Raw genomic sequence first — 13,403 nt, 5'->3', positions numbered from 1 at the left:
AGCATTTTAGTCTCTGATATATTTGATTTTTTGATCAGTGTTGAAACTTTCACCACAGAGAAGGCATTTTTGCTATTTTAACAGTTAAGAAACTATCTCATAAACTCACATTGTCCCCTTATTCTGGAAATGAAAGATATCATTGCTTTAGCAATCAGTAGTCAGTGTTTTCTCTTGCTCTCCTGCTGAAGTAAAAAAACCAGACTGGTGAATTTGAGTGCAGTTAGAGTGATGTGCCAGGTATTACAGCTGTTTGCCTGAAACAGGACAAAGGGCTCTCGAAGACTCCAAGGCACACAAAACATTCTCCAGCAGAACAGCTTGCACGTGTTCCTACACACATATCTGGGTTTGTTTCCATCTGTGCAGTGAAGATCAAAAGAACTGAGCAAATGAATGCTTTAGAGTTCTCTGAAATAAATAGATCTTGTAAGAAAGAATTATTTCGATGTTTTGTTCAGGTTAGAGCTGAACAATCCTAGAGAAATTAGAAGGCTGGGTTTTATCACAATCACTTGAATGCAGGCTAAATTGTGTGGGTTTGATGTTTTTAATCAGTGAGTTTATATGAAATTTTAGAAAAAAATTGATTCATGACATAAACAAGGCAACATTAATAGAAGCATCACCTATGACCTCCTTTTTTATTGTCTCAGAAGTTGAGCAAGAACCTTACTATATAAAACTATCTTTCTTTTTTATGGTCTAGTGGCACAGCAACAGAAAGGTTACTAAGAGAGCAGTTCAAGATTTTGAAGCAGAAAAATATAACTGCATTGCAGCCTACCCTAAGAATAGCTTTCTTTTAACTAAGGTAGCTTTTGGGCACTGTCAAATATTTGTATATTTTGTTTTAAGAATTTGGACCAATGTGATTTACAATAGTAAATTATGAAAACTATCTTTCTACTCCCTATCCTTATACACCATTTAAGTTTCCAGCATCTCTGTCATAGTATATTAATGGTCTGTTAGCACTGGGCTTCCATTTTCAGAGCCAATGAGAGAAGAAATAGTTAAGAATCTTAACATAAATAAATGCTAAAATAAGGTTACCCAAGTCTTAAAAGCTGATGCAGTATGTTAAATTCAAAATGTTTCTCTCAAATCCACAGTGCACTTTAAATGCTACTTGCTTTATGCTGTATTAAATTCTTTGTTGTGAGAAAGCCTGGCCAGTGTTTCATATTCCTCAGTTAAGTGTGACAGAATACAAGGAAGAAGGGTTTCCTGAATGACAAAAATTAGAGTATTTTAGGATTCTAGACTATATAGATTTCTAACAAAATGTGCAAATATCATATTTCATTATTTTTTCTGGGTTTATTTCCTTGGTTACGTGGAAGATGCTGAGCACGGAGCAAATCCCTTGGCTCAGCCATTGAGTCAATTATAAAAATTTTGATTTAGCAGAGGCAGAATTCATTCAGGGGATTCCAGTATTAAATGGCATCAGAGTGTAAATGTGGGAAGACGTCACAACATTTACTTTCTAGATATAAAAAACTGAAAATCTTTTACTGATTTGAGTAAGAGAGATGAGGGAAAGGAGAACAGCATTTCAAGGCAATTTTTCTAGTATTGTCACTAGACCTATAAAATTTTGAATGTATGCAATCCAGCAGAAGACTTCAAAACCAGCCATGTTCAGTATGAATACAACACACCCTGTCTGTGTTCCAGCAAATGAATTGCCAGCAATTAGGCTTTTAGTTACACAAATAACATGGACATACAAATGAAAACTTAGTATTGAAATCCTCTTTGATCCCTAAAATATCTCCAGCTGATAATAAATACATCAGTTTCTAGCCAGTGGGAATATCCAGTTAATTTGCCTAATTTTTATCTATATTCCTTCACAAAAAGAAATAGTAATCTAGATTTTGAATCAGCTGTATTTTGCATGTAATATTGGAAAGGGGAGGTACATGATTTTACAACTTCAGCAAAATAATGGGCCAAGAAATGTACATTTTAATTCATAAATTCATAGTGATGTTCACAGCTTTTCACTTAGTCTGCAGAAACCATGTACTGGCTTCTATTTCTTTCCTTTCCAGGACAAGTACAATGTGCTTCACCCACCAACTCTCCTTCTTGCGCTCATTTGCACATGGAAGAAGAAACAGGAGCCCTTTGGATCTATATAACTGAAGTCCAACAATTCACATTTCCCCATCAACTGGAAATTCAGATGTTTTCCTTTTCATGACCATGAGGAGATCATCCAAGCACAGCACTTTACAGAGCTGTCAGCACCACCAACATTAGAGCCTCTGCCCTGGGGAAGGAAACCACTGAAAGTTCCCTCAGGGCATGCCACAGCTTCAGCATGTCTGCTCAATAGAGATATTTTTATGCTGAATTATTCTGTGATGAATGAATAAGCTTTTTCCAATGAGTCAGTTGAAAAAAAGCTTTAAGTGGTGTGCCCAGAAAAATTATGAACAATCCCACAATTAACACCAGAAGGTTAAAGTGTTTTAAATTTTCCTCCCTGACTTTAGAAGCTATATTTGAATTTTTCTCTCTTGTGCTATCCCTACAGGGCAGAAGTTATGTAACAATGCATTTCCACCCTTCTAAAGGTTTTCATGCAGACAATGACATTTACTCTGACCTATGGAAGGGAACCATATCTTTTAATTGCACTTCAGTTTTTGAGCTGTTTAGGAATTTATTTATCTTTCTATTAATCTTTTGCAATAATAGTACAATTATTAAGAAATCTAAAGGCACATTCTTTTTATTTTATGTGTGAACTGTTCTATTCATAATTACTTAGGAGTTGCTAAATGTAACCAGAGCAGTCTAGCAAGTAATTCTAGGGTTCATTAAGCAGCTTGGTGGTGTGTAACTTTTATCTTTTGCAATGAGGACATTGCTTTTTGGTTGTCTTCCTGTTGCACATTTACTATTGTCAAGAGGTATATTTGTTTAAACATGCATGTAAATCATACCTGCAGTAGTGTAAAATAAACATCCAAGGGGAATAGTCACTTTTGCTGCTGTTTCCAAAGCAAAAGTTCACAGCCCTTGAGGTCATGACCTGTCTGCCTCATGCAGAAATGCTGGATGGCAGCAATGGCCATCATACAGAATCATGGATGCATTTAGGTTGGAAAAGGCCTCTAATACCAGTTGTGCTGAGTACAACTATTAACCTAACACTGACAAGTCCACCATTTAACCATGTCCCTAAGTGCCACATATGTGCATATTTTAAACAGCTCCAGAGATGGAGGCCCAGCCTCTTCCCTGGGCAGCCTATTACAATGTTCAACAACCCTCAGAATTTATCCTAATATCCAATCTAAATTTTTCCTAATATCCCATCTAAACCTCTCCTGGTGCAACATTTCTTCCTGTTGGCCACAGAATCAATTAGGTTGGAAAAGCCCTCTGAGATCATGAAGACCACACTATTGCAGCAACAGGCCAGAATGCCATTGGCCTTCTTGGCCACCAGGGCACAGCTGGATCATGTTCAGCTGCTGTCAGTCAGCACCCCTACTGGGTGTTTTCCACTGGGCAGCTTCCCAGACCCTTTTCCCAAGCCTGTAGTACTGCATGGAGTTATTGTAAACCTTGTGCAGAATCCAACACAGTCTTCTTGAACCTCATACCATTGTCCTCAGCCCATCCATCCAGCCTGCCCAGATCCCTCTGCAGAACCTTCCTGCTCTCCAGAGGACTTGGCTTCATCTGCCAGCTGGCTGAGGGTGCTCTCAATCCCCTCATCCAAATCACTGATAAACACATTAAACAGAACTGGTCCCAGTACTGAGCCCTGGAGAACATGGCTGGTGACTGGCTGCCAGCTGGGTGTAACTCCATTGGCTCTCTGGCCCGGGCCATGAGGCCAGTTTTTCATCCAGTGAAACACTCACTCATTCACGCCATGAGCATCTTTGACAAAGGAAGCTTCTGGTTCCACTTATATCAAGTGCAATGGGAAGTAGAAGCTCTTTTTATAGACAGCCAGAGTCCTCGCCAAATTTTGTTAGGCTATGACCAGCAATGGTGCTTGTTCTCCTGAAGAATATTTATTAGTGTCCTTCAATTCTTTAAAATCCATCAGTGGAGGATGGATGCTTTCCATACAGTCAGGAAGTTGTCCTGGAGCAAATCATGGCTTAATTGCATTGCCTATTAACAAGCACTTGCCTTGACTTCTGAGTCAGAAAGCCTTAGCAGATCAGGCACAGATATTGAAACTAGTATTGTCTCTATTTTTTTTTTTTCTTTTCTCTATGACAGCCTCATGGATGGAATATTTATCTTTGTCTACACACAATCTGTATTTATTCACCTGACTCTTTCCACATGTTATTTCAACTAGTTAATTTGACTATATTGTCTTTTTGGATCACCTAAATATATTCTGTCACCTAGAGTTATATTTATCATATGTTCAACTACTAATAAAACTAGAAGCCAAGATTGCTCCTTGTTTGTTTCCTTCAAGCTTTAGAAGCAGAAACCAAGCAGCATTTTTTCAGGTATTCTTTTCCTGGATATGGACAGACTAGGTAAACCAACAAATAAATTTGCTATAAATAATAGTTCAAAGTTGCCATCACTAACCACAGTTTATCTATTCCTTCTATGCTTTGTATCATAGCAAGAAATATTTATGATAATCATGCCCCCTTTTTATTAACATTGTTAATAATATTAACATTGAAGACAGCTTACAAATATCTTGGGTTCTCCAGATTTTAGCTGGTTGTACCAGCTAGACAAGCACTGGAACATTTGTTGGTAGAAATAGCAAATGAGTATTGGTATTTTCATTCCTACAGATTATGTTCTAATCACGCATTTTTAAATTAACTAAAAATTCGCACAGAATAGCAACAACAAAGTGAATCATGCTGGTGTAGTGACAGATTCTTTCCTTAAGATTTCCTCTGAATTCCTTTTTCATACTCTTTATGAGTATACCCAATTCCCTTGATCTGTTTCAATTCCATCAGAGGAGAATTATTTTTTTCATAGAGGTTTTGGTTTCAGAACGTGCTATGTCTCAGGGGAGTGAGAATGGGAAATTATCACAAACATAAAAACATCTGGCTGGATATTTCTGCAGATGTTTCATCCAGTTCTCTTTTTTTTATTTTAAGTGGCTAACTCAGAGGCTTATTTCAAAAGGACCTAAACGATGCATTTCCTGAGAAAGTAAAGCTTTTGTGAAAGCAGGTGCTAAGTATTTTGAGAGACACATTTTGTTCTTTGCTAAACAAATGTAACTTTTGGTAATACTGTTTTTATTGCCCATTCTCAGTTGGGATTGGATGTTGACATATGTACTGTTTTCTTTGTAAACAAGTACGACCTCCTAAGACATCCTAGTCCTGCACTGACTTGTTCACACCAATATACCCTTGGTTTGTGTATTTCTTTTTGTTGTAAAGGTGACTCTAATAATAGTGCATGTACTGAGTCCCTTCTGGCAACATCTTGGAACATCCTCAAAGCAATTCTAGGACCTTCATATTAACAGTTTGCTTTGGTCAATAGTTCTCAGTTTTATTTGAAATAAAACTTAGCTGGGTACATATGCCCTTTTGTCTGGATCCTTTCAGAGACAGAGTTTTTTCCTCAGAAATTTAAGTCTTTGTCATAAGTAGGAAAGTTTCAGATAACCATTCCCAACATGCATGTTTTAAAAAATGAGATCTAATTTCTCTTTATCAGACTAAAATTCTACTAATTTTTACAAATAACAAAGGATATCATTATTCTTCCTCTCAAAAGAACTCAAGTTTTCATGTGACACATGCAGACTTTCAGATGAAGATTCTGATATTTCTTTCTGTTCCACTTATTCCACTGCTAGCAGAAGTTTCAAGGCAAGGGACAGAGGTCAAGCTCTTTCACGACACCTTTAAATTTCTGGTACTGCTTTTGTAGAAGCTTATGAATAAAAATTAGGAAACATATTTGATAATTCTGTACAACCTGTATTTCATCCTGACCTCAGAGTGAGGCCTTTCTCCATTCATATTTGTGTGGTTAATCTCCATGTAGAGTCTATCCTTGAGAGCGAGTAGCCTTACTCCACACAAGTTAGATGGAGGGATAACACTCAGCGTTTGCAATTTCACATTAAAAAAAGCCCATGAATATCAGGAAATGTTGTGATAAAAATTAGTAATAGAATAATGTCAAAGGCAAAAACATCAGCTACTTATCTGCCTCTACCATGAGGAATAATGAGTGATTGCAAACAACAGAAGGAAAATAGTACAATTATAAATGAAGAATAATTTTATCAACATCAAGCTGACAATGAAGGAAAGACTTCCACTGAGGACATTGCTAGCTGCTACCTCATCCTACTATTTTTTCTGATATTTTGAGGGTTTTCTTGGAAGAGAAAACTCCAGGGAAGAAAATAATGTCAAATAACAGGACTGTCAAGAAGTAGGTTTTTTATGCAGTTTTAACTGACTTATCCTCAGCTGCTATTCTAATCTTTCTTTGCTTTATTTTAGGTTTATGGTTTACCTAAGAAAAACTCTTTAAAAGTAAATATGTCTTCAAGAATGCATTCCCTTTATATGCATATTTTCTCAGAGTCAAGCCAGAATTTTATAGCCTATTCCAAATTTTTCTTTCCACGCTTCCTGAATGACAGCAGTATTTCTCTCTGGAGATTTTTGAATGTCCCATTAAAAAAATAAACAAAAAACAACAACAACCAAAAAGTGTTGGGCAGTGGTCACTGAACACATGGGAACTTGGTTACACAAAGTCTGCTCCAAGCCTACGCAGCTGGATAGTGGGCTGGCACTGACTGCTTGTTAGAAGAGCTCCCTCACCCTCTTTGATGCCTTTACAAAATAAGTCCTCAAGACCTGACATAACAGCAGTGGCATGGAAGGTCCTTTCTGTAATATTTTTTCTCTCTTCATTTTAGAAATCAAGAAAAAAAGCCTGAAGGCTTTTGTAATTGTAAACCTTGACTTTCACCTCACTGTTCAACTAGTTTAGCATTTATTCTCACAACGAAACATTGCTCTGATGTAACTGAGGCCCCACACTGTTAAGAACATGGAAAAACAGCTGTAGTCTGTTTCACTCCTCCTCCTTTTTTTTCCAGAACAAACGTAAAACACAGCATAAATAAGGGATAAAGATGTCACTAAAGAAGGAAATTAATTATGCTGACTGAAAGTGTAAACACAAAGCTTGCATGGAACATAATCCAGTTTTGCAAGGCTCAATTCAAGTCTTTGCTAGTACAGAATACTGTTAAACTTACTAATGCCCATATAATGCATGTGAAAGCATTATTCCAACCACAAAGGATAAATTCCTTGCCTACCTGTTGCAGGTAATTTTTCCAAGAAAAGGACATGCAAATACATATTCTGATAGTTTTAAAGATGAGCACAAACCATAGAAGAGGTTTACATTAGGGATTGCAAAACAGAAACTGTAAAAAAGCTCTTCTTTGTCTCTAATCCCCAGAGTTCATCCATGCAGCATAATTTGACATGCATGTGAAATCTGCAGACTGGCTTTCAGAGGAACAGACTTAATGTGGGACCTTTTATTTACTGAAAACTAAAAGTTGAAACCAAAATATTCATTTATCATATGGGGATATCACCCTACATCTTTTACCTTACAGTCAGGCTCTGGTATCTTATTCACATGAGCAGCTAGAAACTGAGATCTAAAAATTATGAAATAACTGAAACTTTACAAAATTTAGTCTGTAAAAGAAATAATCTGTAAAGGAAATAAACTTAAAAGCAAGAAAAAATAAATTTCTTTCCTTACTCCAGATAGTAAGAATTTAAAAGACTGGACGAACAGATTTTGGATTGCTAAATCCAGTGTTTAGTTGTCAAGTTCCAAAATAAGTTAGAAATTATAACTGTTTAAATCATGACTCATAAGATGTGCAACACCATGCTTGCCTTTTTCTTTAGTCACATTCATTAAAAATACATGGATCCTGCATCAAAAAGACACCACAGAAGAGATGTAACTTTATTTAGCTTACTTATAGTTCTATACAAATCAAAAAGCAAATTTTCTTATTTAGCTTGAAAAACTGCGTTCTTTTCTCCTGTGTAAAATAATGTAATGATATAGAATAAGACCTTACATGATAACTTGCACTCAGAAAGAAAATCCCATGAAAGTCCTAGGTACATGATTCCCATCATATCAAGAGAATGGGATGCAGTAGAGATTTTGATTTGCATGAAACTGCATGCAGACACAAGTGTTTCATATTGAATATTTTTGGTTTTGTACAACAGAAGATATTCCAGGCTTCTTTACATATTCACTACAAAATGTCACTGCTGCAAAAGTGAGTAGAGAGGCAAAAATTCCCTTTCCCAGTATGATTATTGTTATTGATAGTTCTTGTTCTTCATGCAAGAATCAGGCTAGCTCCACAGTGCCAGCCCATCTTCTCACATTCATTTAATCTGTTACAGAGGAAGAACAAGGTGCCTATGGCTCCTGTTCATGGTAGTGTTTTTAGAGGCAAAACTCAACTGAGAAGTCCCTATTTATTTAACCATTTACTCTTTCATACAGAGACTAACATAAATCTAGCTGAAGAGGGATCAAGATGAATGAGTAAAGAAAGAAAAATGACTAGCTGGCAGTAAGCAGAGATGATTTCATTTAAACTGGAATTTACACTTGGAAAATGTTAACATTGATCTGGAGTCTTAGCACAGCATTCAGAAAGGCTAGCACTCAGTGCATAGACGTTCTTTGTAGGAGATGGGCATCTGGAGACTCTTGCTTTTCTACAGGTTTTGAATAAAAGTCTCTGCACAGGAAGAAGTCATCTTCCCCTGCTGAGGATTTGGAGGCATGGACCTCCTCATTGAGATAATCACTTTTTCATTTGTGACTACAGCTCCAAAGAAAGAAGCATGTCAGTCTTTACACCTGCAGTTCAGCAACCCAAATGCAGTTCATTCATGAGTAGACATGCAACTTTTCTCCTACTTTTGCTAAAATAGCAGCAAACTAAGCTAAAATCTCCTACCTCTCAGAGGAAAACACTAAGCTCTGGGCTATCAGGGTCCTGTCCTGTCCTGGACCATATTCAGTTGTTCCTCCTAAAGCTTATCTGTTTACTGGGTCAATTTTCCTTTTGGTGTCAGGCTGCAAAATCCTTACGTATTTTTTTGGCTCAGTATTTTTTGACACATGATACTGCTCTAAAACAGAAAAACTAAAGCTTCCCACAGCTCCATAATAAGCATCCCATTACTTTCTACAATGCTTACCATTATTATTGTAACCTTAAAATAAAAATAGCCAATGAAAGTACTCTTTCCCCTACAGTTTCCATCTGACATAAGAAAAACTTATATAACAGTCTTGTAGAGCAGAGCCCTGAGCTCTAAGAGGACTAAGAGGAAGTTATTTGTACCTATAATGCACCATTTTGAAACCTTGTATGCTGGAGGTCAGATATTTCCTAGGAGATACCCAGAAGAGTGTTTGGTGGCTTCTCATATGCCTTCTGCTTTTAAGGTACATATGACTGTGGGTGAATCGAATGCAAAGATTCGGATGGCACCTTTCAGTGCTGTACTCCTGAAGGATTTAAAATTCAAAAAAATATTTTATTGGAATGTTTTCACAGCCTGTTGAAACTGAGGATAAACTTCACTCAGAAAGGCAGCAAAAAAAGTCTAGCAGCACTGATGGATTTTGTGCTGCTTCAACTTGATGTTTGCATCTCTGGCTCTGTGAGAGTTTGTACTAATTGCCTGAATTTCAGTGCCATTTATATTGTAAACAACACATGAGATGCAGTTGTAGATTATCACTCAATATATTAGTGCTCCCAAGGAAGGCATACAAAAAGGCACAGACTTTGTCATTGCATTTTCATTGAGGGTACCCCATTGGTTTTAATGATCTTTACAACCTCTCAATCCTATAACTGTGATAAGACCTATGTCAATGATATAAAATACCTTTGTGCTAAAAATGTAGATTTGGGGAAGATAACAGAAATAGAGTTTGAGATTAATTTACTTCCAATGCCACAGAAATCTACAGAAGAAGAAATATCTATTATAAACAGAGTGGAAGTAGGAATTATTTGCTTTGATTATGGAATGCAAAGTAAACAACATTGCAATGCACTCAATCTTTTTTACATTTATTGACTGTAATTAGTATATACTACTCTCTTCCTCTGGTAGGGTTAATCTCTCTGTGTGCTCTATATGTGTTCCAGGTACCATTTCTATTTGAAAAGTCTGTGTGCTTGCAACCATGCAAAATTACCAGTGACACATTTTCTGGGCGGGGGAGGAGGGGGGGGAGGGGGGGGTCGGGCGGAAATAAGAAGATACTTAGTTCCCACTAATAAGATGCAACATTTTGCAAAGCAGGTAATTTCTTTGGTCCCATTTTGTTTTGACATCTTTTATAATCTTCCTGCAAGTCCTGATGTGTTTTAACATTTGCTAATACCATTTCTTCCTGTAAGCACTTAATGCTATGCACGAGATTCTCTAACATCCTTACAGAGGAAAGCTCCTTCTGTCATCCTGTGGAAGTCACAGCTCCATGCCAGTGCCCCCGAGCAGAGAATTACTCCTGGTCATTCCCCCACCATGTAACAGATGATGTCATCATGAGCACATGCCTAGATAATATCCACATTTCCTTCTGCTACTGGAAGAGTTTGCCTCTCTGTTCATCTTTTACTTATTTTGCTCTTGATAGCATATATTAGCAAGTGTTTTAATTTGTATTCATCTCCAACACCCTGATTTCTAAGGAAACAAAGATATCTGCATTCAGAGATAGATATCTCCATACAGACACATCTCCATACCACCACTGCTGTCCATACATAGTGCATTGGGGTGAAAAGTTAATCCCCTGTTGTGACAGCTACTGTGGTTAAACAACTTTTGGAGCTATTTTAGTGACAATCAACAAGCTGCCAGTGTTTGATCAATTTCAGCTTCTGAATAGATTTGCAGAATCACAGAACAGGAAAAGTGCTGGTGTTGGAAGGGACCTCTGGGGATCATCCAGCTCAATGTCACTGCTCAAGCATGGGAGCAGGTTGCACAGGATCATGTCCAGGCAGGTTTTTAATTCTTCAGAGAAGGAGACTCTACAACCTCTCTGGGTAGCCTGTTCCATCCAGTGCTCTGTCACCCTCACAGTAAAGAAGTTTCTTCTCATGTTCAGAAGGCACTTCCTGTGTTTCAATTTGTGCCTGTGTGCACTGGAAACAGTCTGGCACCATCCTTTCCATATCCAGCCTTAAGATATGTGTATGTATCAATAAATGATTCCCTCTGTCTTTTACAGGCTGAACAGTCCCAGCTCACTCAGCCTTTTCTCATCAGAGAGGTGTTTCTGATAATCTTTGTAGCCCTCCACTGGACCATCTCCAGTAGTTCCTCATCTTTTGTGTTCTGGGGAGCCCAGAACTGGACACAGCACTTCAGGTGAGGCCTCACCAGGGCTGAGCAGAGGGGCAGGATCACCTCCCTCAACTTGCTGGAAATGCTCTTCCTAATACACCCCAGGATACCCCATGCCTTCTTGGCCACAAGGACACATTGCTGGCTCAGGGACAGCTTCTTGTCCACCAGGGCCCCCATGTCTTCCCCACAAAACAGTTTTCTAGCAGGTCAGCCCCCAGCCTGTACTGGTTATGCTTCCCCAGGGGCAGGATCCTGCATTTGCCATTGCAGAACTCTGCCCTGGCAAATGGTGGGTCTACCAAGGTGACAAATAAGATAGAAGAAGAAAGCTACAGATATGCATAGAGGGAAAGAGTCAACAAAGACAAAAGAAAGATGCATTAAGGGGTAGTCCTTCAGGGTTCTATAAATTCCTGCCTTCATTATCAGGACATAAATTATATTTAAGAGGCTGTAGTCTAGACAAGTAAAATATGCTGATGGTAATTCACTGCAGCCTAATGTGAAGTAATAAATTTATAAATCAAACATGCAAAAAACTTGCAGAAACTTGCATTTAAAAAGTGGCATACACCAGCTCATAAAAGATTAAACAGGTCAGAATTGTATTTCCCTGTACAACTAGTTTGGAAGCTTTGATTTTATTAAAGGATATTGCTTCTGAAAATGTTACAAAGCTTTCATCAAAAGAAAAATGCATGAAATGAATTCCTATGGGTTTTCACATATTGAAATAGGCCATCTTTATACCAACACAGAAGAAAAACTAACTGAATCAATAGCAATGAAAGTAATGGAAAAAAGTCAGCATATTATCATTGCAACAACCATTCAGGTGTCAAGTTGAATAATATCCTAAATCATCTCAGCCTAGACAGGAAGATCTGACAAAAAAGGAAGTTTTGACAGTGGTAACTCCAGATAAAACAGTGACCAAGATTTGAAGGCAGTAAAATAAAATTTCTGTACGTTTTAATCTTGATCTTTTCCACTTTTTTATAGACAATGGTTTGTAATTACAGAGTAATGATAAAGAATTAAGGACTTTTTTTCTAATATTTGTAATCAAAGTATCCTTTTGACCATTTGAGCCTTTGCAGGCAAGACTGAATGTTCTAGAACTATAAGGCACTGTCACCTCTTGCTCCTAAAGGCCAGTTTCAGTGTACCAGAAAGTTAACAATGACAAATTGATGTGGAAAGGTCATGACTTTTCATCAAGAGAGCTCTCTTGCTCTCTGGCAATTGGGCCTGTAAATACACACCATTCTGAAAATTTCTACTGCTCCAGTAGCTTCCAGTTTAAGAAATGTTCTTAAATGTCATGAATCCCTGTTCCAGTAAATTTGTTTCTATAAAAACAAGAGCCTTACCAAAATATAATTTCAAAGAAAACAACCAATTTAGATTAGCAATGCAAATCTTGTGTTTCTGTCAAAACTATTTATTTAATTTGCTTTATGTAGTTTCTTTCTGTCACACTCTTTAGATATATTGGAATGCATAGAAAGGTAAGAAAGGAAAATTTGATAGCAATCAAATGAGCTGCAGGCAGGTTTACCAATGGCATAAAATTCTGTGTGGCAATGAAGGCCACTTGTCATGAACACCAAGGAGTGTTGCACTGTGGGCTGCTTGGCCCAAGAACTCATTAAAATCCCCCATAAGATGTCTCCTTCTATACAGGAACAAAAAAATAGGATTCCATAATGCTTCCTCTCTGCTCTTATCTTCTGTTTCCATAGATCAGTAAATATAGCTGTTTGGGGAAGAGCAGTGATCAGCTCTTCAAAGCAGAACTTGTGTTTCTTGGGGTTCAGGGAGAAATGCAGCCACCTTTAACAGGGGAACAAAATTGAACCTGGACACAAAAGACACACATGCCTGCTGATCATGGCCTTAGGGCACCAGGAATTCTCTGCTGTATTTAGTACTGGTGGGGGGAAG

The sequence above is a fragment of the Haemorhous mexicanus genome, chromosome 1 (genome assembly GCF_027477595.1).
Source record: "Haemorhous mexicanus isolate bHaeMex1 chromosome 1, bHaeMex1.pri, whole genome shotgun sequence".
Lineage (NCBI taxonomy): Eukaryota > Metazoa > Chordata > Aves > Passeriformes > Fringillidae > Haemorhous > Haemorhous mexicanus.
This window is presented reverse-complemented; position numbering follows the sequence as displayed.